Source organism: Podarcis melisellensis (genome assembly GCF_964234715.1).
Source record: "Podarcis melisellensis genome assembly, chromosome: 10".
In the NCBI taxonomy this organism is placed as follows: domain Eukaryota; kingdom Metazoa; phylum Chordata; class Lepidosauria; order Squamata; family Lacertidae; genus Podarcis; species Podarcis melisellensis.
In genome coordinates, this window is record NC_138542.1 from 52,414,645 (window position 1) to 52,441,696 (window position 27,052).

General features: G+C 41.1%; 1 long non-coding RNA gene across 1 annotated transcript in view; it reads left to right on the forward strand.

Annotated features, from left to right (window-relative positions):
• The window catches only part of LOC309379358, a 150,147-nt gene that overhangs the window by 44,879 nt on the left and 78,216 nt on the right, over positions 1–27,052 (forward strand). The window contains exon 4 of the long non-coding RNA XR_014172443.1: positions 18,866–19,348. This is a non-coding gene — a long non-coding RNA (uncharacterized lncRNA). The remainder of the gene's footprint in view (positions 1–18,865; positions 19,349–27,052) is intronic.

Genomic DNA, 27,052 nt, shown 5'->3' on the forward strand with positions numbered 1-27,052 from the left:
ACATTGCTTCAAGGGTTAAAAACCTTGCTGCATGATGCAAATCTTCCAGAGAGTTATTGGGCCGAAGCTCTCTCATGTTTCACTTACAGTTATAATCGCAGGTTATCTTCAGCGATTGGTTGTACCCCCTATGAGAAGATGTTTGGCAAGAAGCCATACATCAAACACATGAAAATTTTTGGTTCGGACATGTGGGTTCACTCACCACAAAACTCCAAGTTAGACAAGCGTGGTTTGCATGGTATCTTTCTAGGTTATCAGAAAGGGTCTTACAGAATAATGATGACTGACTCTAAGGAGATTAAGCTCACAAGAAGTGTTGAGTACAATGCCAAGTGGGGGGAGAATGTGGGAATTTTCCAATGTTATCCTGATGACAGTGATGAGACTGAGGATAGTCAAAAGCAACCGCAACAACCCACACCCACTGATGAAGGTTCTGATTCTGAGTCTGAAACTGAATCGGGTGATTCAGAGGATTTCAAGAGTGCGAAAGCCTCTATGCGACCCTCTGAAAGCTCTGATCAGGAATTGGAGGAACCATTGTTCACAATAGGTCACTTTTCTCCTAAGAAGGAAGAGGAGAGTGTTGAAGACTTAAGGCTAATTCGTAGGTCACAGAGAGCCACAAAAGGCAGACCTCCAAAGAGATTTGCTGATGAGTTTGCTAAGATAGCAGTAACAGCTGTTAAAAGCTCCAAGAAGGTTTTTGAACCTTCAAGTTTCCAAGAAATCCAGGATTTGGATTCAAAGGAAGCTGAGCCATGGTTAAATGCCATGAAGGCTGAGCTTGATTCCTTGGAAAGGAACAAAACATGGGACCTAGTTCCAGTAGTTCCAGGAATGAAACTGCTTGGAAGCAAATGGGTCTTCAAAGCAAAGACTGATCAAAATGGTAAGATAGTCAGACACAAAGCCAGATTGGTAGCCAGAGGTTTTGCTCAGGTACCAGGTGAAGACTATCACGAGACCTATTCACCTACAGTGAGGTATGAGAGCATTAGGCTTATGCTCAAGCTAGCTGCAGAGGAAAATCTACACATTAGTCACCATGATGTGAATACAGCTTTTCTGTACGGATCTCTAAATGAATCACTTTATATGCTTCCACCTGATGGCGTACAGGTAAAACAGGGATTTGTTTGTGCTCTGAAAAAGTCAATTTATAGTCTCAAACAAAGTGCACGGTGTTGGCACACAAAACTCACTGAAGTGTTGTTTTCTCTAGGTTTTAAGCAAGGGAAATCTGATCCATGTGTATTTGTCAAAGAGGAGGGGCAAAAGAAACTGTATTGTTTGTTTTATGTTGATGATCTTTTATTCTTTTGGGAAGATGTCACAATGTACAATAACGCCCTAGCTCAACTGAAAGAGCACTTTGACATGAAAGATCTTGGTGAGGTAAACAACTACCTATCTCTGGAAATAGAGAGAGATCAAGATGGTAACATTCTAGTACACCAGTCACGGAAAATTGCTGATGTGTTAAGCAAACTAAACCTGATGGATGCTAACCCTGTGGACACACCGATGATAACAGGTTATCAGGTAGATCACACTGAAGAAGCATTTTCTGACACTACACTGTACAGAAGTGTGCTAGGCAAGCTAAACTTCATTGCCAGATGTTCAAGACCAGACATTGCTGTTAGCTGTAATTTGCTAAGCAGACAAGTCAACAATCCTACTGTTAAGGATTGGAAAGCTCTGAAACGCATAGCGCGGTATTTGAAAGGCACTATGCATTACAGACTGAGATTTAACAATCAGAAGTCTGGTGGTCTTGAGATATTTGCAGATGCAAGTTTTGGAAGTGACACTACAGACAGGAAAAGTACGTCTGGAGTTTGCTATAAGTACAATCAGGGTCTATTTGATTGGTCGTGCAAGAAGCAAACAACAGTTAGCTTAAGTACTTGTGAAGCTGAACTGAATGCACTGTCTTATTCACTTAAAGATTGTGAATGGTTGTTACAATTGTGCAAAGACATGAAAATTCCTGTCAAATGTCCAATCCAGGTTTACCAGGACAACAAAGCATGTTTGGCTTTGCTGAATTCTGAAGGTTGTAAGCAAAGCACGAAGCACTTGCAATTGAAGGTGCAACATGCTAGGGAACGTATTCAGAAGGGACTCGTAACGGTGTCCTATATGCCAGGTAATGAAATTCCTGCTGATGTATTGTCCAAGATTGTATCAAGGGATCAACACTGTACCTATGTGCAGAAGTTGGGTTTGTACTGATATTGTACGAACACGCTGCCCAGTGATGTTCACAGAAAGGGGGAGGATGTTGGTTTCTGCTTCCCTCACTGAGCAGCAGAAGTGCTTGTCACAAGACAGGTGTTTACATTCCACACAGTCTGTACTGTTGGAGGTTTTCCCACGGGAACGGGAGACTGGATGTGACGCACACTGGTTTCCTGTTTTTCACTGCTCTTTGCAGTTTCAGTTTGTGTGATTCTCTCCGTGCTTTAGAGGAGAGATGACGCTTTCTCTGCTCCGGCAGAGGGAAAATGTTTTTCTGTAACATACCAGCTTTGAACTGTAAATAAAGTAGTATAGAGCATGTTGGCTCATACTTCTCATCATTCCGCTGTGCACTGGACACTGCTTATCTCCAACAGATAGATCATGTATCTAGTCGTTATGATTGAGCTAGATTTCTGAAATCAGTTATAAGAATACTACATCAAACATTAGTGGTCTTGAGTGGTCATTTACCATGTGAGTTGCACTTTGAGGAGAAGCTGTAGCACAGTTGTAGAGGGTATGCTTTGCATGCAGAAAGACGTAGGATCAGTTCCCACATCTCCTAGAAAAGGATCTTGGGTAGTAGATCTTGGAGAGCTTTGTGACTGAGTACTTAGAGGGCTGCTAGGCTAGATGGACTAATGCCCTGACTCTGAATAAGGCAACTTCTCATATTTGTTCATGTTCCAAGCTTAGCAACATCTTTACAAGGGCTGGGTGGGGAACCTGTAGGTGTGGCTGGGCTCCAACGCTAGTCAGCATGGCCAATGGTCAGGAACAATGGAAGCTGGGATCCAACAACTTCTGGAGGGTTACAGGTTCTCCATCTCTGATTCCTCAGCACTCAACCTGCATTGCAAATTAGACTGTATGTGCCTTGTGGGCAGGTAGCTGTCCTTTGCTTTTGCTATTTAGAAGGCACTTTGTGAATAATACATAGTAATATGTTCTCTATTCCTGCCGAAATCAAGAAGACCGACCATTCCAGTGTTATAGCTAAGTGGGTACTTTGCATTTTTCTCAATATAAAAAGGTAAAGGGCCCCTGACAGTTAAGTCCAGTCGCGAACGACTCTGGGGTTGCGGCGCTCATCTCGCTTTACTGGCCGAGGGAGCTGATGTTTGTCCGCAGACAGTTTTTCTGGGTCATGTGGCCAGCATAACTAAGCTGCTTCTGACGAACCAGAGCAGTGCACGAAAACACCATTTACCTTCCCACCGGAGTGGTACCTATTTATCTACTTGCTCTTTCGAACTGCTAGGTTGGCAGGAGCGGGGACCGAACAACGGGAGCTCACCCCATTGCGGGGATTTGAACCACCAACCTTCTGATCAGCAAGCCCAAGGCTCAGTGGTTTACACCACAGCGCTACCCGCATCCCATTTCCCCCCCTCAGTAGGGATTACTTAATTGTGCTCTTAAAGTGGTATTCATCTTTAAGGGCTTTGTTGTGTGATAGACTAGTGAAAACAATGCTTTGCCTGACTCCTGACTTTTTCCTGCCAAAGACACATCTCATGGGTACATTCATATGTATCTTTTTCTTTCTTTGTCCTTACTTCCATGGTTACTTGAGCATTAATTACCGTATATACGTGTGTATAAGCCGACCCATTTCAGCACATTTTTTATGCCGAAAAAGCCCCCCTCGGCTTATACTCGAGTGGGGGTCCCACTTACTGTTTGCTGCCGCCACTCGTGCTATCGCCGCTCTGCCAAGTGCGGCTCCTGTGCCTGCCCTTGCAAGTGGCAGAGGCTGTTGTTGGCGGAGGAGGAGGGATGAGCAGCCCGAAAGCAGCCCTTTTGGGCTGCTCCTTCCTCCTCCTCCTCCTTTGCCGCTGTTGGCATTTCCCACCCTAGGCTTATACTCGAGTCAATAAGTTTTCCAGTTTTTTGTGGTAAAATTTGGTGCCTCGGCTTATATTCAAGTCTATATGGGTAGTTTACTTCTCTTGCATCCTTATGTGCCATTCAGCAGCAGGTTTAGATACTATTGTCCCCTTCTGATGCTCAGTTCATGCTTTGAAAACTAGTTTATGCTATAGCATTTTTACCTGAATAGGATGCTATACTTTGCAGTACAGCTGCAATGCAGGGTTAAGTGAGAATCAATATTTTTTTTCAACATCATTATGGGGGCCTTTTGCTACACAGAGTTGGCCAGGCAAGGAAGACATGATTATTTATAAATTTATTTTAAAAGTTATATTCTGCTCTTGAATGGCCGACAGAGTGATTACGATAGATTAATATCCCACCAGGCCTTTTCATCTTGGGGCCTCCCCCACCTCAACTTTCTCGTAGCGAAAACTTTTTGTTGTTGTTGCTTGGGGAAGGTGAACTGAATTGGAAAGAGCAAGTAAGGTTTGTGAGCATTCAGTTAAAAAGCCCACTTGGTTTTCAGGGACAGTTAGAAGGGCTCTTTAGTTTAATTTGGAGATCAAGGCTCAGTCACAGTGATAATGCCTGTCAACTTCCCTTGGAAAAAGGAACATCCCATTTTTTCTCACGAGAGGACAGTGGCCAAAATGGCCTCTGCAATCTCACGCAATTTTGGGGTAGCAAACTTGTGTGGTGCTGCAAAACGTGATTTTCCATGCCATGCCACGCAGAAACGTTTTTTTGGGGGGCCTTAATCTGACACGGGTCACATAACTTGCAAGGGAGTGTTGCCCTGGAATATTGCATCCTGGTTTTGGGCCACTTCGTGTTGGAGGGCATGAGTGATGCAAGACATTTAGGTCATATATTGAATATAAAATGAATTAAAAGAGGTCCAGTTTTGGATTAAGTGAAGTGGACCTTCTAGCATACATGTGTGAATACAGTCCTGTTAGAACAACCCAGTTTTTATCTCTTTAATTATTAGAAGGTACTAATTCTCCAAATTTTAAAAGCAGCAACTAATTATTGTACACAATTATTGCTTGATTACTGCACAGCGTCTGATTTGTGAAGTCCGCACACTCAGAGAAGGTGCAGCCATTTCTCTTAATCCTTTTGTTTTCTCATAGTTTAGTTCTCGGGGAATGATGCAAAATTCAAACTGCAGGCTTGAACCTCTGAAATAAAATTCTGGACGCATCGTATCTATGTGGGGAGGGAAGTAGGGCGGTTATCAAAGTCCCCACGCTGCTGTATTCCTATAAATGCTCCCTCTTTTGTCCCTGCAAGTTTCTAAAGAATTAAAAAAAAAAAGCCACAAAGCACAAAGCAGAGGAGGCACCGAGGAGTGAATGCAACAGTATTTCCTTAATCCATGTGGATCAAAAACATTAACGTTTCGATTCTGTAAAGAATCTTCCTCAGCATGCTGGATTAATCACATGGATTAATAAAACACTGTTGCATTCACTCCCTGGTGCCTCCCCTGCTTTGTATTTTTCTTTTATTGTTATGCTTTGGAGCTGTACTTGAACAAAAGAGAGGGCATTTATATGAGTATCGTAGGCACAGAGACTTAGAGAAATCTCCTCCAGTAAGTTATGCTTCCTGCATTTTGCGGCATTTTCGAGTCAGTTAGACTTTTATTAAGACTGTGGTAAAAGGTTTCACGTTGTTTCAAGTATTTGCAATGATTCCTTCAAAAAGTGCACAGAATTCTATAGCTAAGAATATACTTGGATTCTATTCATCGTTACTGATTTATTATTTATTTGTTTCATAAAACGTATATACCACTTGATTGTTAAAATAAACCCCCAAGTGGTTTAAAAAAGATAAACAAGTTAAATCAAGAAAAATCACAACCATACTTAAAACATACACAAGTTTAAATACTAAAACATTAACTTTCTAAGCATCTGGGTAGATTTGTCTAAACAAGAATATTTTTAGTAGGCACCATAAAGAGTACAGTGAAGGTGCCTGCTTGATCTCAATAGGCAGGAAGTTCCAAAGTGTAAGTGCTGCCACACTAAATGACTGAGTTCTTACAAATGCAGAACAGGTATTATGTGACACTTGTAGTTCTGCCAATTCCACTGATCGAAGCAGTCGATTGGGCACATGAGGGGTAAGGTGATGTTGTAGGTAAACTGGTCCCAAGTTGGTAACGGCTTTATATACTAATAGTAAAACTTTGAACAGATCGGCAAGCAATGCAGATCTCAGAGTACAGGTGTCATATGCTGACAAAGCCCCACTTCCTGTCAGCAATTGTGCTGCAGCATTATGCACTAACTGCAGCTTCCTGATCAAGCGCGAGGGAATCCCTACATAGAGTGGATTGCAGTAATCCAGTACTGAAGTAAGCAACGTAGGACCTACTGTGGCAAGGCCTTCCCACTCCAGGAATTGCTGTAGTAACACAGCTGGATCCAGAAGCACCCCCAAACTAAAAATCTGCTCCTTAAGGGGGAGCGCAACCCATCCCCCTTCAGTCTATCCATCATATTACCAGGGGCAAAGAGCACATCAAGACTGTGCCCTGCTTGGTATGTCAGAGAGGCCTATGTTTGTCATGAAGGCCATGAAGTCTTGAGCTGGCCTGTCAGCAGCCTCCGCGTCGATACTGAAGTCACCCAGGATTATAATTTTAGGGTCTTCTAACAATGCTTCAGAGATCACCTTGGCCAGCCTGATCAGGGATGCTGCCAGGCAAATGGGGTGGTCAGTAGATCAGCAAGATCCCTAATCTTTCTCTTTGACCCAACACCATGTGCAGACCATCTAATTTTTTCTGAGGTCAAGGAGGTGTCCATATAGACAATAGCAGCGCTCTGGATACCCAAGGTGGACATGTGCTTCGTTTAAAATAAAATACAATCTAGAACCTTTTGTAATCTTTGCAATGTTTTTCTTTCTTTATAGCATTTCCTTATGTCCATCCTTCTTCTCTTGGCATTCTCCTTATAGCAGTATAGTAACACAATCCATATTATAAATGACAGCAATGTGCATGTCGGCCTCCTAGTATTTTACAGGATCCTTACTGCATGCCTGTGAAACATGGACCCCTTATAAACGCCATCTCCAACTCCTCGAAAGATTCCATCAACAGTATCTCTGAAAAAATTGACATATCACTTGGGAAGACAGGTGAACTAATGTCAGTGTACTGGAAGAAGCAAAGGTCACCAGTGTTGAAGCAGTGATTCTTCAACATCAACTTTGTTGGACTGGTCATGTTGTGCGGATGCCAGGTTATTGTCTTCCAAAGCAACTACTCTATTCTGAACTTAAAAATTGAAAGCGTAATGCTGGTGGTCAACAAAAGAGGCTTAAAGACTCTCCCAAGGAAAATCTAAAATGTAGTATAAACCTCGACAACTGGGAAACACTGGCCTGCGAGTGCTCCAGTTGGAGAATAGCCTTTACCAAAGGTGTCATGGACTTTGAAGATTCTCGAATTCTGAACGATAGGGAGAAATGTGCTAAGAGGAAGGCACGCTTGGCAAACCCTTACCGTGATCAACTCCCACCCGGAAACCAATGTCCCCACTGTGTAAGGACGTGTGGATCCAGAATTGGCTTCCACAGTCACTTTCGGACTCACTGTTAAAACCGTGTTCATGGATGACAATCCTACTCCAGAGCAGCTTACATAAGATCAGTAATGAAGAAGGGAGTGCCTGCCCTTAGGCAGGACACCAAAGGAAAAAGGAAAATAAGCAAACTCCTACTCTTAAAGTTGCGGAGTTCTTATAAATGACCAGCTTGACAGGAAACAGTTCAGGGAGAGAAGGAGCGAAATAGACCTGGTCTCTTTCCGTCTGCTATAGACATAGCACAAAGGTGTCCATCGAAGCTGGTCTTTCAGCGGAGCTGATGGAGTGGGTCATGCAGTCCTATATGCAGAGTGTAGTATAGCCTGACTCAGGGTTTCCCAAATTGGGTTGCCAGCTGTAGTTGGACTACAGGGCCCATCATCCCTAGCTAGCAGTGGTCAGGGTTGATGGGAATTTTAGTTCAACAACAGCTGGAGAAACCCCGGCCTGACTTAATGCATTATCATCATTAGCTACAGCCCCCTGCCTGCTATCTGCCATTTTTCTCCTGGCTCTACATAAACTTGATTGGGACAAATTATTTACATCCATGAAAAAAATGAATTTCAGGTGTATATAATAGACAGCTTGGGAAAGATCAACTTGCCACTGAAGTTTCTCTGATTTCCCCTTTAGGGAGTGTGTGTTCATTTTGAAAACAAAAATTAAACAAAACAACACAAACTTTGCTTGTTTTGTTTTAGTTATAGAAACGGATGGGAATTCAAATGAATGACTTCTGATTCTGAATGAGAATCCCCCCCCCCAATTTGGTCTAGTGAGAGCCCTGCTAGAACACATCAGTGAAGGGTTACAAAGAAGGAGGAGAATCAGATGGCAATCAATATTGAATGTACTAGCTAGGAATCATTTATGAATATGAATGAAATGCAAATGGATAAGTAACATAATAAATGACACTTTTAAGAATGAAAACAAATGGAGGAGGTAAATGATTCCCCTCCCCCCCCCCCCGCTGATAATGGCTTGATGTGAGAATTTTGGCATTGCAGAGGATTTGATGTGATTGTCTATAAAGCTTTTAAAAAACTCTCTGGTGATAGCCAGCACGGGATGCCTTCCTGTAACTTGACTTCAGTTTTAATAAGGAAATGTGACATATCGTTTATTGAAATCTCACATGTGATGTCCTGTCTAGATTAGAGCCAACAATACCTTCATATAGAAGAGGATGGCAGTTGCAATTTCCTCCCTTACATGCAAATTAGCATTAGCCCTAAAATCCCTGGCGGAATGCCAGGGTTGCCTTCTCTGGCAACAGTTTCACTTCAGCCCTTTTCTCCATCAAAGACCCTTTTCCATTAATCGAATGGGTCCAGCATTTTACAGAGAAAGATGAGATCTTGATTTGTATTGGAGGCAGGTCTAAACTTGCATTGACTTTAATCATAGTTTGGGTACCTACAGCAAGCACTCAGCCAAGCTATAATAAACTACAAATAAAATAATGTAAGATATTCCTGTTGCTCTCAATGTATCGTTATGACTTCACAAATGCTATTAACATGCAGGTCATGAATTATTGTATGCCTGTCTCCATGAGCCTTTTAAAAATCACTCAACTACATAATGACTTTGAAATATATTCTTTTTGAAATGGAAAATGAAAAACCTTTTTGCATTTTTTAAAAAGATATTGATAGCTATTCAAGAAAGGCCTTAGGAATGTCTTAATATCATGCTTTGTAGAGATCTTTTTTGTTTACTACATTCACTTGATGAGATTTTTTTACATTTGAATGGCATTGTGTATTGACTAGATAGCACACAGTGGGAATTTAGAAGATTTTTTCCTGACACGTTTTCTAAAATTAATTTCATTTCAAAACTCCCCATTTTTTATATTCTCCGGAAGCAAGTGTTGAAAAGTAATTTGTAGAGTGGTGGGAGGGCTGACTAATACAGTGCAACCTCATCCAGGGCTGGCCAATTATATTTGCTGGTGAAAGGCAAGATGGCAGCTCCTCCCTGCTTCACATATAGAAGCTGAATGGAATGGCAGTTGAATTTTATTTCAGCACTAGTGGCAGAATAGCATCCTTCACTGCACCTGAAGCTGCTGGTTTAGGGCCACAGGCTAGAGACTATACGAGATATATATATATAGAGAGAGAACTCTGTCCTCTAAACAGTGGTGGATTTATGGACCATTGGGCACAACCCTCCCCCCCCCAACCATTCACCTATATAGAACATGAGTATGCCTGAAAATGGCCTGTGTTTTTGGCATTTCCTTCACACACAATTGTTGATTACAGGTAAAGGTAAAGGGACCCCTGACTAGCTTGCTCATCTTGCTTTACTGGCCGAGGGAGCCGGCGTACAGCTTCCGGGTCATGTGGTGAACCAAAGCAGCACACAGAAATGCCATTTACCTTCCCGCCAGAGCTGTACCTATTTATCTACTTGCACTTTGACGTGCTTTTGAACTGCTAGGTTGGCAGGAGCAGGGACTGAACAACGGGAGCTTACCCCGTCGCGGGGATTTGAACCGCTGACCTTCTGATCAGCAAGCCCTAGGCATCCCTAATTACTTGTCATAATTTATGTACCTCTTGCAATGTAGAACCTTCAATCACTAAGGTTGCTGAACTTGCTAAATTCTCTTGACCATATATGGTAGAGTGCAAGTAATTTTTTATTCTTTTAAGGCTGTTGAATGAACTTTCACCAGTTGCATCATAGCTTTATTAGGGCGGTACATAATTTGGGCTTTGTGGTACAAAATGGTACAAAATCAATACAAAACCTTGGCACCAGTTTGGAGGGGATCCCAAATTTTGTGGTTAATAAAACTAATTGATATGAGCAATGTTTACAAATGTTCAAGAACTGCTTCTGTGTTAGGAAATGTGGTGTGCAAACCACCAGTAACAAGCTCATAAAGTGGAATCTAAGATATTGGTGATATAAAGTCCTCACTTCACAAAAACACAACAAGTTTCACTATTTTAACAGAATCTGTGTCCTCTGAATACATATCCATTAATTTTTGGATGCTGTCATTTGTATTTATAAAGTAAGATGATTCCACAACAGTGATTTCAGTCTGAAATATAAACTCATTGAGTTGTGTCCCCAATTCTGCTCTGAAGGGCCAGGAGAACCTCTAGAACTTGCTAGACTGTATAACATACAATAATGATGAAGGATAATAGTATTGACAAGTGAGACCTGCAGCACAATATTGCAGTGCAGAATGTGTTCCTGTTCACTCTGCCAGCCAACCAGCCATGCCATTTTCCTAGATCCTCAGTTTCACGGAATGACATTATATGATGATGTAGTGCTGCTGTGATGAGGAGAGTTGAAGATTTTGGCTGAGCAGTGCCATTGATTGCCAGTTGTTGGTGAGCAACAATGAGGAAGGGCTGTCCATGCTTTGCCAGCGGACTTCCCAGAGGAAGTGTGAATGAAGATGCTGGATTCACGGAGCTTTGGTCTGAACCAGCAGGACTCTCCTTATGCTTACACACCGTGCCTACACAGTGCAGCTAAACAAACCTCAAACCCAGAAATAATTGGTTTCTGAACCTTATGTTGCCAGTCCTTTGGTGGATACTGGTTTCAACATTTCTAGGCTAGAGAATGATGCAGGCACATCAACAGAGCCAGGCTTTTTTAAAAGGAAAAATATAATAGGGGTGGCTTTAGTATTCCCCCCCCCAATCTCAAAAATACAATTATTTTGGTACTCTCAGTCACTTGATTAGGCTATGAGCTACTGCTGAATATATATATTTTTTAAAAAACCAAACTTTTGTTAATGTACAGGCATTCGTCATCTGCTGTTCATTAATGCACATAGGCCTGGCAATGGAATGAGCGTTTTTCTAGAGTGGGGTCGAAAAACTAATTATTCACCATATGGTGGCCGGCTCAGCAACAATTGCTGAAGCCATGGAAGCAAAAGGAAGTTGGCTGGCTGCTCTTTGAGCAGTTTGCACAGCGATGACTCTCTTGACACATGCCATTCATTTGGCTTCTGAATAACAGATGGACTAAGGCTGGGAATTGTGGAAAAATCATGGCAGGGATCTGGTGGCTGCCCTTGCCTTTTTATCCTTCAGAATGACTTTGGGTCACATGGCCTGTGAAAAATAACAAGCAGGGGATTGTACTCCCAGGATTTCCCTGCTTCTTTCATAAAGCAGGGCGTAATTTTGACTGCCTTTTCGTATTTTGTTTATTAAAGGGATCAGGGGTTTTAGATGAAAGAGATTACTTGGTTTGTGGTTGGTGTGTGTGTGGCGGGGGGGGTTGTGCTATACCAGTGACACTCAGCTCATTGTTAGAGGGGAAAATGCTGGCAGTTTGATAAGGGATAAGAAAACAGAGGAGGTTTTAAATTTAAATTTAAATTACTTGCTATTTGTTCTCTTCCCGTTTGTAAATTGCACATAGGCAAGTTAAGATAAGAGCTGTTTTAGATTCAGAATGTTCAAGCTGGGAGGGGGGACCCTACCCCCCTTCCTGTTTTCCCCTCCCACCACCCACAATAGAGTTTAAGAAGGAAGGGTAACAATCATAGGACCAGAACATCATCTGCACTTGCAACTTGTATGCTATCTGGATTTAACATTGTTTTCAAGACTGACAAGTGTGGAAGAAGGAGAAAACTGCAAGGAAGATTTTTTTTTCTGGACTTCTTGTTTCTGTAAAAGTGAATCAGATTAATTCAGGCTATTCATGGAAAGTGAATGAAATTTTAATTAAGCACGGTTGGCAGTGGTAATATGGGTTAAAAGATTTTTAGTCCCACCCTTTCCAGACTATCCTGAGCAAAAGGAAAACAAGCATCCTTTTTTCCATGTTAAGTGTAGTATGATCCACACCGTGATCAACTCCCACGCGGAAATCAATGTCTCCACTGTGGAAGGACCTGTGGATCCAGGATTGGCCTCCACAGTCACCTCTGGACTCATTGTTAATACCGTGTTTATGGAAGACAATCTTACTCGGCTACGAGTGATTGCCAAAGAAGAAGAAAGATAGATATGGTGATATGAGCCATGTGTCAGAATCAGAGATGTCATGAGAAACTGGAAAAAAGCAACAGCAGATGCCCCTCTTTGACTTCCTGCAAGTAGGTTTGTATCTTCAAGCACCTGCCTCCACTACCACCATTCCCTTCACCTGCCCACTCCAGGGCCTGTAGACTTTCCCTGGGGCAGTTTAGTTTGGAGAAAAGATGAGTAAGAAGGAACATGATAGAGGTATACAGAATTATGCATGGCCTGGAGAAAGAAACTATAGAAGAGTTTTTCTCCCTCACTAAGAATACTAGAACTTTGGGAAAGCCAATGAAACCGAACATTGGAAGATTCAAGACAAACAAAAGCTAGACAATGGAATTCACATCAAAAGTAGTGTCTGCCACCAATGTGGATGGCTTTAAAAGAGGATTGGACAAACTCATGAAGTGGCTACAAGTCACCATGACGGCTATGTTCTGCCTCCACTGTCAGAGACAGTATTCCTCTGAATACCAGCTGCTGGGAATCACAGGCGGGGTTTAGGATATGGGGTTCCTGGCTTCCTCTTGTGTTCTTGGAAGAAAGTGGAAGTGGCTATTTACACAATTCACATTCATTTCTCACCAGGGAATACAGGATATGTGTTCCCAGTCCCTTCCCCATGCAGGAATGGGTGGTGCAAGCATCCACCACCCTGCTGTTTCTGTCTTTCCTTCTCCTTTAAAAAATAAATAAATCATTTTTATTGATTTTCCCATAAAAAACATCCAATTAAATACCCAATCATAATACTCCAATTAGAAAACTAAAAAACTAAAATAAAAAAGATCAAATTATAGTCCAAATTGTATTTATTAATTGTCTTTCCTTCTCCTGCCCTGAGAAAGTCTGTAAGCTCATGTGGAGCACACACAAACACTTTCTGAGGTGAACACAGGGTTGTGTGAGCATCCCTGGTCAGAATTCTGGTGGCATAAATTTTCTATAGGGGAAGGACTGGGAGAATGGTGTGTGTGGTGCAATTTCAAATGCACCACGAGCAGATGTCCATTGCCCCAGTTCAGGAAGGTGAAGAAAGTGAAACTGTATAGGAGCTGGAAGCTCTGCCTATTCCTGGCTGGCAGCCAGGCCTTGATCTCAGTAAGCATTTACTCACAATCCCTCTTTCCCAAACCTAGTATAGTGCTTTGACAATGTCACCCTTGTTCCTTGGTGGGAGGGCCACTATTTTGTGGTTCACCTCAGGTGGCAAAAGGTTTTGGGCCATCCTTGATTCCTGTGACTCTGGAAGTAATGGGATCCAGAACCTAGCTGACTAGTGTTAAAAGCATCTGGTCCTGGGGTGTCTGGTTCTTCTGACGGCTCCCTCTGGACCACCAAGGAGATCCCAGGTTCCAAGTATGAGTGGGGCTGAAGCCTGATAGCAGTAGGTGCTCAGCTGTTCCTCCACCTGCATTTATTCTTCTGAGATTTCAGCCATTGCCTGCTCCCTCACCATGGGAGTTACTTCTGATCTTGGAGCAACACTGAGAGAAAAATGTCTAGGAAGAAGTGAGATGGGGAACCACACCACTACATTTCGGGGTGTGGGGAGATCATACTGCCATAACTTCTAGTTCCCAAACTACTTTTTTAAAAATTGCCCATGCCATCTCTTTGTTATAGGAAACTGCTAATGACTTGTTTCTGACAAATAGATCTGTTTCTAATGCTATCAAAATTCGCAAACCCCTGTCATGAGGCCCACTGGCATGTCTCTGCTAGGGGCTGCTAGACTCACTGATACCTCCTCTCTCATCATCTCTGCTGAACCTTCTTAGAATGACCTTTGAATGGTGTAAAGCAGAACCAGTGAGAGGTGTGGCCTGGGGCATGTTCCAAAGGCCAGATAAGAGTACATTTTTGTAAACTTTACACTGACTTTTCCATCCCAATAGCATTAATTGTTTCCCTTGTAATTAAATGTGACTATTGAAATGTCTTTGTATAGCCAGTTTCAGCCATATCTTTACATCCCATCTCCTATGCCCAGGAATACAAACAACAACATTTATTTGCAATAACAATCAGTGTCCTTGTTATATTTCTGTATTTATTAATTTTTATCCCCCTCTTCATCCGATGAACTGAGGAGACGGCTCCTTACCCCATTTTGTCCTCACGACAACATTGTGGGGTCTATTAGTTTGAGATTTAATGTCCAGACCAAGATCACCCAATATACTTCCTCTCTTTGTTGCTGAGTGGGGATGTTTAAGTTTTATTCAAGTGTGTTGCAAGTGAGGGTGATTTAACTACATTCTTGCTTTCTTTAAAAACTGGATGTATTTTGTCTTTTCTGCACCTTTAACAGAGGCAGCTGTCTTGTTCACACCAAGGAATGGCTACTCATGCTCATACTCTGTGGGTGATATGCAACTAAATTCTACTCAGAGTAGACCCACCGAAATGAATGAAATGATTAAGTTAGGTCCATTAACTGGGGATACTCTGAATAAAACTCAGTTGAATACCCTTGTTTTGTGCTTTTCATTTACTACTCAAACTGGCACGACATTCTCTCTGTGTGTTTGCACATAGTTGACTGCATTGCTGAGGTTAGATTTGCTGGAGTCCTTCCCTCTGGATAGGGCAAAACTGCTTGGCCTAATTATGGCAGATTATTAAATTAATTTGATAATTGGACAGCATAATTAAAAGAACTCCCCACCAGCAAAAAGCAAGGAATGTCTCCTTTGTCTTAAAGTTCACCCTCGAAATAATTCGTTGCAGTTTCAAAGGGTGCCAGAGAGGATTTTTAAAAGAGAGGAAAGAAAATCATTACTCAGAGAAGTGTATTATTCTCTCGTCAGCTGTCAGCTTTCAACACTTATTTTGACAATGGTTGTTTTTGACAGAATTTGTAAGATGCTTTTCCTCACCCTGGGCCTGAGATATGATGAATGTGCCATACAGGTGACCTTTACCCAAGGCCACATGTTAATATTCAGAATGGTCCTTTTGTTACTTTCGAACAATGCCTGTCTTTTTTCTTTCTTTCTTTTTTTTAAAAAAGCTTGATTTGCCAATATGACCCTCTGTTAGAATGCTGGACCATTCCAGATTGGTCACCAGGAAGCATCAAGTGCCTTTGACTGAAATGACATGGAAGATGTATGGTCGAAGTGCTGTATGCAGCACCACTGCTGTGACACGAAGAAAACCACTTTGACCCAAATAGAAGTGTACTCAAACAATGTCGCACCAACCAAAGACAACATATTGGGAAGAAAAATGCTTGTGAACAGTTTGTGCTGGAAGATGTATTGGCCAGACTGCCATAGGGCAATCTTTGAACTATTGAAATCTTTAGAAATATTGTTTAGTACTTGAACAATACTTACAAACCTAATTAATCAAGCATAGATGCTCCTGCTCTCTCTTTACACAGTGTCTTATTTGACTTCAAGAATAGCATTCTCAGATATATTTTGAAAGGCTTTACTGTTTAGGCAAACTACTACTTCTAACAAGCAGTTGAGATTGCAGCTCCATCTGTGCCAAGTATTCAGATAAGTGACATAATTATTAACAATGATATTGCATTTTACTGTTAGTTCACTACTATAGAACTATGTTATAGCATTATATAGCTCTATAGATATTATAGATATAGATCTATAGCATTAAGTGCAAATAAGCTAATATTTTCAGCTTAATCCAATCCTAACAAGTATTATAGTGCTTCTAAGGTATGCTTCACAGCTTCTGGTGGTGATAATGTGAATTAGTATATATGTGGTGGCATTAATAAATATTGTTTAAAAACTATCAGAATATAACAGTTCAACCATGACAGCATTTTCAAAGCCCCTTGTCCTCTGTGCAGCCTATTTGCTTCCACATAAATGTGCATAGGATCACCATTAAGTGGATTTCGCAAAATTCAAAGGGAAAATGTTCTTATTTAGTCCAGGAACTAATATAATTGTTTCGTTAATGAACTGGAGCCAGATATACACCACAATCTTTATTCCCTGAACATTGCTGCTGGAGAGGGTTAGCATAAGGCAGAGGTGTCCCTCTGCTGGGCTCTGCCAGTGGAGGCGACTCCTCTGCAGACGTCCCTGATGGTGACAGCCTCTTGAGAAGCTTCTGGGGCACTGTTTTGGTTGGCAGTAAGAGAGCACAGGGTGCTGAAATGGATCAGTACACAAGTGGAAGTGGATCAGAGTCAGCATGGTCCCACCAGATACAAAGCTGCTGCATTTCCCTGGGAGAAGTCCAGCTTTGACCTGGCACAACAACAACCAAAAAGAAAAATCTGCCCATTTCCTTTCCTGGTCGTCATGCGTATCAGGGATTTGGATTGTACTGCATTCCTCCCCAGTCCCATTTAGGATTTCTGTGCTGCCTTGAGCTGGTGCAACACAAAAGAAGGGGGGAGGGGAAATCTTACCACCACTTTTCACCCTGGGCAGCATGAATGGCAGGACTTTGCATATGGCAGTAGCTCCGCCATTCCACTCTATCCTGCTGCTTCAAGTTCCCCATAGGATTGCTCTGCTCACCATGCTTAGAGTAAACCTACTGAAGTTGGTCATAGTCTAGAGTTGCCATATTTCAAACAGGGAAAATCCAGACAGAAAAATCCAGACAGAAAGGTGGTTGGAGCTGTGGAACAGTAATATAAAGTTTACGGCTTGTATGGCACTGAGAGAGAATGTTTGGAAGATGCTATACAGATGGTACCATACGCCGGTGAAATTGGCCAAAATGTATAGTAGATCAAAGAATAAGAAATGCTGGAAATGTGCAGAGGCGGAGGGAGATCTTTACCATATGTGGTGGCTATGTAAGAAGGTGAAAGGCTTTTGGGAACTAATATATAATGAGCTTAAAAAAATATTGAAATATACCTTTCCCAAAAGACCTGAAGCCTTCTTGCTGGGAATGACAGGTAAAGAAATTAAAAAAGAAGACAAGACGATATTTCTCTACGCCACCACGGCCGCAAGAATTATGCTGGCACAACATTGGAAATCGGAAACCATGCCCAGCATAAATGATTGGCAGGTTAAAATGGTAAATTACGCTGAGCTTGATAGATTAACAGCTAGAATACGAGATCTAGATGAACAGAAATTTCAGCAAAATTGGAGTAAATATTGGAAATATATTGGACAAAACTTATAAAGTGAACTGGCGGGGATAGAACAACTCTATCAGTGACGGATTATAAGATCAAAAATCAAATACGTAAGGGAGGAAAATATTCAATACTTACCAAAAGGGTGGAGGGGAGTCCAGGGCCCAGTAGAGCCCAACAGAATATGATTTTTTTATTATGGTTTTTTACGTTGTATAATTTAAGGAAGAGAACACTGTTGTATATATATTTTTTGTTGTATTTGTTTATTTTTACCTGTCTTTATATAACTTGAATAAAAATGTATTAAAAAAAAAAAGAAAAAGAAAAATTGTTGTTTTTTGGCCAAAGTCCGGATTTTCTAGGATATTTTAGCGATTTCCGCTTGGACACTGCTTCCGACTGCAGTATTCTGGATATGTCTAATAAATTCTGGACGTATGGCATCCATCTCATAGTCCTATTTATTTCACTGGATATACTGTAAGCATGACTAAGTCTGAATCCTAGCCAAAATTTGAGATTAAGACACAATACTTTTGGTACACATCTTTATGAAAGTCCACAACATTTATTGATGGTATTTTGCATTGCCTTTTAGGACATAGTCAAAACACAATACTGTGCATTAAGACACATTAATAATCAAATCATAATACAGAAAATTATAAAACAGCAGCTGAAAGTTGTAGGTAGCCCTCAATCATATTGTGCAAATTTCCATTAAAATTATGTAGCCTTCCAGATCAACAAGGCTTTCAAAGCTTTTTCTTTTCTTCTGCTATCTTGTAGGATATGTTTTACTTGGATCTAGAGTGCAGCAAAGGACTTTTCGAATAAACAGATTTCTTTCTTTAGGTCTGATTTTGTATGTTCATTCAAGTTTGGAACTATATATTGGAGACTTAAAAGTCCAGATGCAACAGGTAGGGCTTAGCAAAGCATCAGAAGCATCAGGTGTTCTTCTAATTTTGCTCCTGTTTATTTGTGTTCTTCAGCCAATTTTAGAAGAGGACAGGTGCAGCCAGTGAGAACCAATCTGCTTGTGCATTGTGAATATAATGTGTGAATATGATGTTCCAAAAATGCCACCACCAAGTTCTGTCTCCAGTGGGGAAGAGATGGTTGGAATGGGAGCAATGGCATTTCCTCACCTACCTATCAACCTGGAGACCACCTGTGTACACATTAAGGAGAAAGCAGAAGACACTGAAACTGCTATAGAGTAAACACAGAAAGAAATGTAGAATGTCTCGATTCAGCCAGGATACAAAGCAGTGCAACTTCATTATTTTCAGAGGCTGAAGCCATTCAGAAAATTTTCGTAAGCAATCCTCAACTGTAATTAGCCAATCACCTTTGAGAGGGAAACAGATTGTTGTTAGAATATTAAACGACTAAACAACAACAACAAGCCTTTTCCCCAGGCAGCTTGCAGATAGAACGGAAACAGCTAAAATACAAAACCATTGATTGGCCAGGTATGTAACTTATATTGTGTTCTTATGCCTCATTCAAGGAAGCCCCATGAATTTTGGTACAACACAGCAGCTTACTGTCCACCCTACAGGTACACATATTGGCACACAAATCAGCACCTGCTGGTGGGGTGGGGTGGCATTACTTTCCCAGTTTCCCATTGTGGAAGTCGCTGCCAATAACCGAGATGGGGAGTCAAGGTGGCAAGGAGATTGGCATGGTGCAGGTGTAGTGGCAGAGTCAAGCTGACACTCCTAATGCTGTGCTGAAACTGTACTGACCTCCCCACTGCTTTACCCCTTTCAGCTACTGACAGCGACCTCTGTTTTGGTAGGCCAGGTAAACAGTGTCATCCCACTTTGCTCCATTGCAGATATCGATGCAGATAACAGCATTCATCACTGACTAGGGGGCTAATCTATCCCCTTATAGCAAGAGCCAGAGGGCAGATAATCACAAAAGGTTGCACTACCAAGCATAAAATGTGTAGGCTAAAATGCCATATAAGCTGAGCTGCTTTTAAATTTGTATACATACAAATTTGGAACACTAGATAGCCATTGCCAGTCAGTGTTGGCAGTATTCAGCTAGATGGACCAATGATCTGACTGCATATGACAGTTTACTATGTTCCTAAATTCTAGTTCAGCTTCAGACTCAGATCAGAATTTTTGTCCAAGGAACCCACTTTAAGGGGTTTTCTGTGAGCCAGGAGGATGCAGCCTCAACCTAAACATTTAAGGCTGAAGGTCCACTAACAATTGCCAGCTCTTAATTTTGTCACACACAACTCCCTAACCACATCATTTCCTTTGCAGCATTTTTAAACAGACTTGTGTGCGTAAAAATCCCACATGTTCCCTTGTTTTTTGTATGTGTATGTTCTTTCAGATATAGAAGTGCATGTGCAGAGTACATTATCTCTAGGGTTGTTGTTTTTTTAAGCTTCTCTAGTGCTTTCCTCAGTCACGAGCAGTGCTTTTTTGGGGGGCGGGGTACGCATACCCCAAAACATTTTGTGAATCTAAGTTTGGCCTCGGTATTTCAATATGAGTAGGAAAACGAGAGTACCACTAAACATGTTTTTAGAACAAAAGTACTGGTCACGAGGAATGACTCTTTTTCCGACTTGGGCTCATCTCCCATGCCTGCAAGAGTTTCTTCAAGAGCCAAGCCTGAAGCAAACTTCCTACCAACCCTTCTCTAAAGACTGTCTCTGGGAAGGAAGGTGCTTCTCCAGCAGTCTTCCAAACCATGATCCGGACAGCTTCAGTTACCATGGCACTGCAGACATTCTCCATGCTTCGCCATATTCTATGAAAAAATGCTCGGGGCAAACCCCCGTCTTTCGTGGAAATTTGGCATGACCGTCTCCTTCACTCCTGGCCTGTCCTTCCGCCGATCTCGGCACAAAGAGGTTAATAAATGTTTACTTCGCCCCCTCCCCTTGCCCCCCTCCCCCCAATGTTTCCATATGGCTTGTTCACAGGCTTGTGCTTGTTTGTGTCTGAATGCCCACTTGCATTGACTGGTGTGAGGGAATTGTTCCACTCATGCTGGCCATCCTCAAATCAATGTCGGCCTCTAACAAGAGAAAGTGCCTCAGATGTAGTGGTTTCCACAGGACCATTGTTGGGCTTTTGTTAAGCATTTTTGAACCTAATAAATAATGTCAAAAGTCTCTTTCCTAGCCAAAAATGTTCCTTTTGAAAACTCTTCTAGTAGTATTTTTGTTCAGTGATGGCTTCCAGTGTTGCAAAGAATTTGCACTTTACAATGGTAATTTGATGTATCGCGTGCCATGTTGCAATATGGATTTTTTTTTTTAATGCTGAAGTGTTGTCACTAGATGGAAATCCCTATTTCTTTAACATGTTCTCAAATTGAGAGGTCCTTTCAGGGTGTAACTGTTTCAAATGGGATTAAATATCATAATCAAGAGCTAAAGTGAAGAAATAGATTTTTTAAAAAAAAAAAATGACTTTAATTAGAGTGTGATGGTGGTGGTTGTAAGATTTAAACTTGGGCATTATACATGGAGAAAATTTGATGGCAGTTTATTGTGAAACAAATCCTAGCTAACTGGACAAGGATATTTCTATATTTCTATATATCTATATCTATAACCTATATATTATCTATATCTATCACAAGTCATTGCATATTTTATATTTCCACTGTTTTTAATAGTTACAAACTTAAATTCATTTCTAAGGAACTCAGATCAATAATTTGGGTTTAAAGCCCAGCAAGCAGGATCACTGTTACATTGACAAATGATTGTATGTTAAAATTCCTAATACTAAGTGAACATGCAGAAGTTCCCTATTCAGTCCCCTGGTATATCCACATAGGACTGTCACAGTATTGTGCCTGAAATGCTGGGGAGTTGTGCTAGTCATTGTGTTCAGTTCTGAGCTACGTGGACCAGTGATCTGACTCTGCGTAAGGCAGCTTCCTATATTCCTATATGTTCTGAGGCCTTCTAGCTCCCATGAGCTCATCTGAGCTTTCTCAGGCCTTGCAGCACATGGCATTCTATAAATAATGCACCAAGCAACCATCCTTGATTTGTTTCTCTGGGTGTATTAGCATTTTCAGATAACAAGGCAAACTGGAAAACATTGCGGAATCCATCTTAAATTAAGGACTTTTAAATTCCTGCAATTTCAATAGGAGGGATTTAAGCACCTGCTCCGTTCACCCCCTTGAAATTAGTGGGACTTAAGAGTGGTTTCTCACTGGCTGGACTGGACTCCAGATAACTTCAGCATTATGGGTTGAGGTCACTTGATGCTTAAGTCTTTAGCTACTTTCCAAACCATCATTTCACTCTCAGAAAATTAGCATGTGCCTGTTTTGTACTGAAGATAGGGAAATGAATGCCTTTTATGGCCACCTCAGAAAAAAAGAACTTTCTAATGTGCTGTGTGCTGTGGCACTGGGCCACTCTCTATGTTATCAGCAAAAAACACACAAACTAAAGCAAACATTAAGTTCCTGAATGGAGCAGATAATTTAGCACTAGGTGAGACATTATCCATGATTTGTAAGTGTCTAGGCACTGAAATTAATTCACCTGGACATAATGTCATAAATATTTTTGGACAATTTGGCATTTTCTTACGCTCATTTCTATACCTTCTTTATGTTGAAAATAAAAGGAAATAATTCACAGCTCCACAGCAGCATGGTGTATAGATCAATAGCATGATGAAAATTGCACTTCGCTAAAAGTACTACTCATAGTGAAAAAATGACAGATCAGTCACTGGGAATTGACAAGTTAAAGAGTGCAAAAATGCACATAGTATGAGGAAAGAGAAATTTCTGTTTCTGACACAACCCCCCACAACCCCCCACAACCCCCCCAAAGCTCTTGAACATCAACCTTGGTTTTCTATTTAAAATAGGCATTAGTGCAAAACATTTTTGAAGCAAAGTATCACAATATAGTGCAGAAACTTTTGAATTGTCCAGAATTCTTCATCAAGCTAGCTAGATAATAAATAGAGCACAGGGGGCAGGATACAGCGCAAACTCTACAGCTTTGATATCAGCCAAAATAATCCCTCCCCCCAAAAACAATTGCTCAATTTACCATCTAGCTTTCTGAAGCTTTCTGGAGAACTTGCAAGCAATTCTGTGATATTTTGGTTGTTCTAACAAAGGCATTGCCCTTAAATGGATTTTGGAATTTTCTCAAGGGCCAGCACAGCTACTTTTACTTTTTGGATATTTAAGTTGTCATGAACTAACCAAAGGTACATAGAAATACGTACAAGGATGAGGAGTACTGATAATGATCCCAGATGAAAATAGATGTCCATTCCATTACATTTGTATCTTACAAAAGGGATTTGAAATAGTAATAAAAAATTGTTCAGTAGCACCTTAAGAGACCAACTAAATTTGTTCTGGGTATAAGCTTTTGTGTGCATGCACACTTCTTCAGATAGGGATTTGGGCATGTTTATTCCACCCTTTGTGCAAGGAACTGAGGAAAGCAGGCCCTTAACTGAGTTGTCCTCACAGCAACCCTTTGTGTTAATTTCAGTTCATGGAGAATGAAACATCCAAAAGCTGCCTCAATGTGTGAGGATTTGAATTCACACCTGTCCAGTTCTAGTCCAACATACGTTCAATCTACCTCACTATACTGACTCCCTGGATGGTGGATGCCACTTACAATTATCCACTTACTGTATTTTTTGCTCTAGAAGACTCACTTTTTCCCTCCTAAAAAGTAAAGGGAAATATGTGTGTGTCTTATGGAGCGAATGCAGGATGCGCAGCTATCGCAGAAGCCAGAACAGCAAGAGGGATTGCTTCTTTCGCTGCGCAGCGATCCCTCTTGCTGTTCTGGCTTGTGAGATTCAGAATATTTTTTTTCTTGTTTTCGTCCTCCAAAAACTAGGTGCGTCTTATGGTCTGGTGCGTCTTATAGGGCGAAAAATACGGTATATATTTGTAGATCTTACCTTGCATTTTTTTAAAAAAAGCAATCAAAATGTTGGTGTCATTGTGGTTAAAATATCTGTAACTGTGTTTTCTTTTCTGCTGATGATCACCTTACATTAGGGCTCAGTCCACTGGGACATTCTCCTGTGTAACCCCTATGAAATGAATGAGAGCTGAGCAAGACTACAGTATATTATCTACTCAGCAGATCACCTTTGTTGTTTTCGGTACTGAGCAGAGATAAAATTAATGGGGTTCTCCAAAGAAGCCACCAAAATAGTTTGCCTGATTGCACAGAAATGTTTGTTTTTTATTTTAAAAAATGCTTTGTTGACATCAAACCCTTTCTAAACTTAGCATATTGATTTGAAATGAGTTCATTGCTACAGACAGGAAATCCTTTGTAATGAACTAGCATTTATAAACAGGCATGGTGCATTTTCATTGTTCGTCATAGATCTTAAAAGCACCAGACCATTGCAACACCAACATGCAATTTTTTTAAAAAAAAGGAGTGAAAAAGTTAAGGCCACCTTGGGCCAAATTCTGAAAGTGTATCTCCTTTTTTCAATGGATGATGACCCTATTTCTCCTGCACTGCAAATGCCTACCATTTAGTGCAATCCCATCTAGACCGAAAACACCTCATCAATCTATCTACAGTGGGGGTTGTAATGGTGGCCTTAATTTATTCCTTGTGACTAAATCAGTATGGTGTGTTGATCTTCCCCTTCCCACACTGGCCTTTGCTTAAAAGATGCATCCTTTTAGAAGGATTTTGTGTGTGTGGCTTTAACAATGTTCCGTTCAAATTTCCTTGGATGGGGCCAACAATTGCTTGTTGACCCATTTTAACCCCTTTTGAGCATCATCTTCAAAGTGTAACTGTCCTTGACAATGAAAGAGACCTTCCTATTGTCTGGTCCTTCCAGGCACTCTTTAGCATTGAGTCAAATGGCTTTCAGATGGAAGAGTTGGCTGCAGGAAGGAGACAAAGTGGTCTGTTGTTTCTGCGTGACTTTGGTCGAGTTTCCCTTTCCACCACCCCCTCCCCTTTTGGAATGGCACATTTCTATAGAAGATGACAGACGTTTTGACAGGTGCAATATGCTTTGAACTGTTGTGTCAGATAATTCTTTTGTCTTGTTTTTTCCCAGCAGAGTGGTACATCTCCTTAGGATGCTGATATGCATATTGTTTGCTTTTCATTTAGTGTGGTGAAGCCTTCCACACCCCCTCCCCTTGTTTCTCACTTTCTCCCTTTTTTGCAAGCATGTAGCTAACCCAGATGGGAAGGCGGACAGAAATGCCAGCATCCTCCTTTCTAACCCTTTCATTGTGATTGCTACTAAAAACAATCCAAACTCTAATAAAGAAATGGTTGTGAGTACTTGCTGAGATACATTTCCTTCATTGCCAATTAATGATCTTGTTCCATGAGATAAAGTCTAATACTGGCTTTTCTACCCTGGCTGTAAAAAAAGCTCTCCCTATTTTTTTTACAAAGTATTTATGTTAGCCCAGCAGATTTGAACCACAGGGGCAAGTCTAGCATAGGTTTCCTACAGACATGTAGCACAGATGACTTTAGGGTTGTAAAGCTGCCTTAAATATTCCAATGTGCTCCTTTCCTCAAAAGATGCAATATTTAATCATTTTTCAGAATGAATATGACACATTCTTCCTTACATAAACTTCATGCACAACAAGCTGAGAGTAGATAATCTCATAGGTAACCTTGCAATATAAGCAATGTATGCTCAGTTCTAAAGCACAGAACTCAAATGAACCATAAGTAAGGTGGTCATGTGTCCTTTGACTGTCCTTCAAACTAGAGGGGTGTCCTCAATTTGAGACCTGTCCAGTTCAAAGATAAGGAACCATGAGCTGGGGGAACAGGATTTCTCAGCACCTGGTCAGCAGACAGAACAGTACACAGGTTACCTGGGGTCTTTCCCACTCTGGTGAGATGTACTGTATTTCTATTTAAACTATGACAATCATTTCTGAATTTGTGTCCATACATATAAATTAAAATAGGCAAATTTGTGCCCTCTTTCTTAATGACGCAGATCCTCTTTTTTGGCGATGCTTGACTAGCCATCCAAACCATAAGTCAAGAGGAAAATCAGGGATGTATATGTTACAGTGAAATTTGATAAATGCAGGAAGCGTGTAGACTGGGCCCAAAATGTGGTGGTCTTCAGGACAGACTTATAGCCCAATTCTATGTCCATTTAATCAGAAGAGTCCTATTGTGTTCAACAACAGGTGGGATTGCAGAGCACTGATAGGACTGCAGAGTTAATTATTATCCCCAATGATCTTGAAATAGCCAATAACTTAACTAGACAGAGATTGTGTAATGTACTATAGTGACTGGAACATAAATCAGGAATTCCCAAACTATATCTTTACTTAGCCATGATCTGACTAGTTAGGTCACTCACCCCCCCCCCCCAGTTTAAACCCTCCTTCTCATCTGTTTTAGAGGGACTGCAATGTCCCACCTTACAGGGATTACAGAGACAAATCTCCATTATTATTTGTTAATGCCAATTTAAAATGATATGTCCTATAGAGAAGAAACAGCTTCATATCTGGAGTAATAGTATTTCAGAACCCAGCTAGCAGTGCATATAAGAATATCACCAGTTTTAAGGGACCTGATTTAAGCAGATACATGCTGTATATGATCTGGTTCTTGTTTTTCTTCTTTTCTTAAAACCTTCTAAAGAAGGTTGCACCTGGACAGAGTCATATACAATAATCCAAGGGATTGCTTGAGGGCAGTCAAATAGTTGCAATTCCTTGAGGGGAACCAATGCCCCTTTCACAAGTTTTGAAAGATGCATGGCAAATATGTTTTATTATAAGGTTATCAACTGCTGGATTTGCTCCCCTGTGGGCTTTTTTTATTCTATCCCCGCCCCCAAGCGTCCCCCTTTTGTTGTGCAGTTGTTGACCATATCAGCCAAGATTTTTCACAGCCTGCTGATGCTTCATAAAATTTCCACTGTAACAATTCACTGGCTGGATGAACTTCATGGTTGTCAGCTATTCTCCCAAGCCAAGCCTTATAGGCTTCACGGTTGTCAGTGGAGATAGAATTCCATACCTACTCCAAAAGCTCTGAGCCTACTGTTAAGATTGGCATCGTGCTAATGGCAGCATGGGCTAGCAATCTAAATGAGAGGGTGGCTAAACATAGGAGGTGGTGATGACTTTGCTCAAGCCATGGTTAA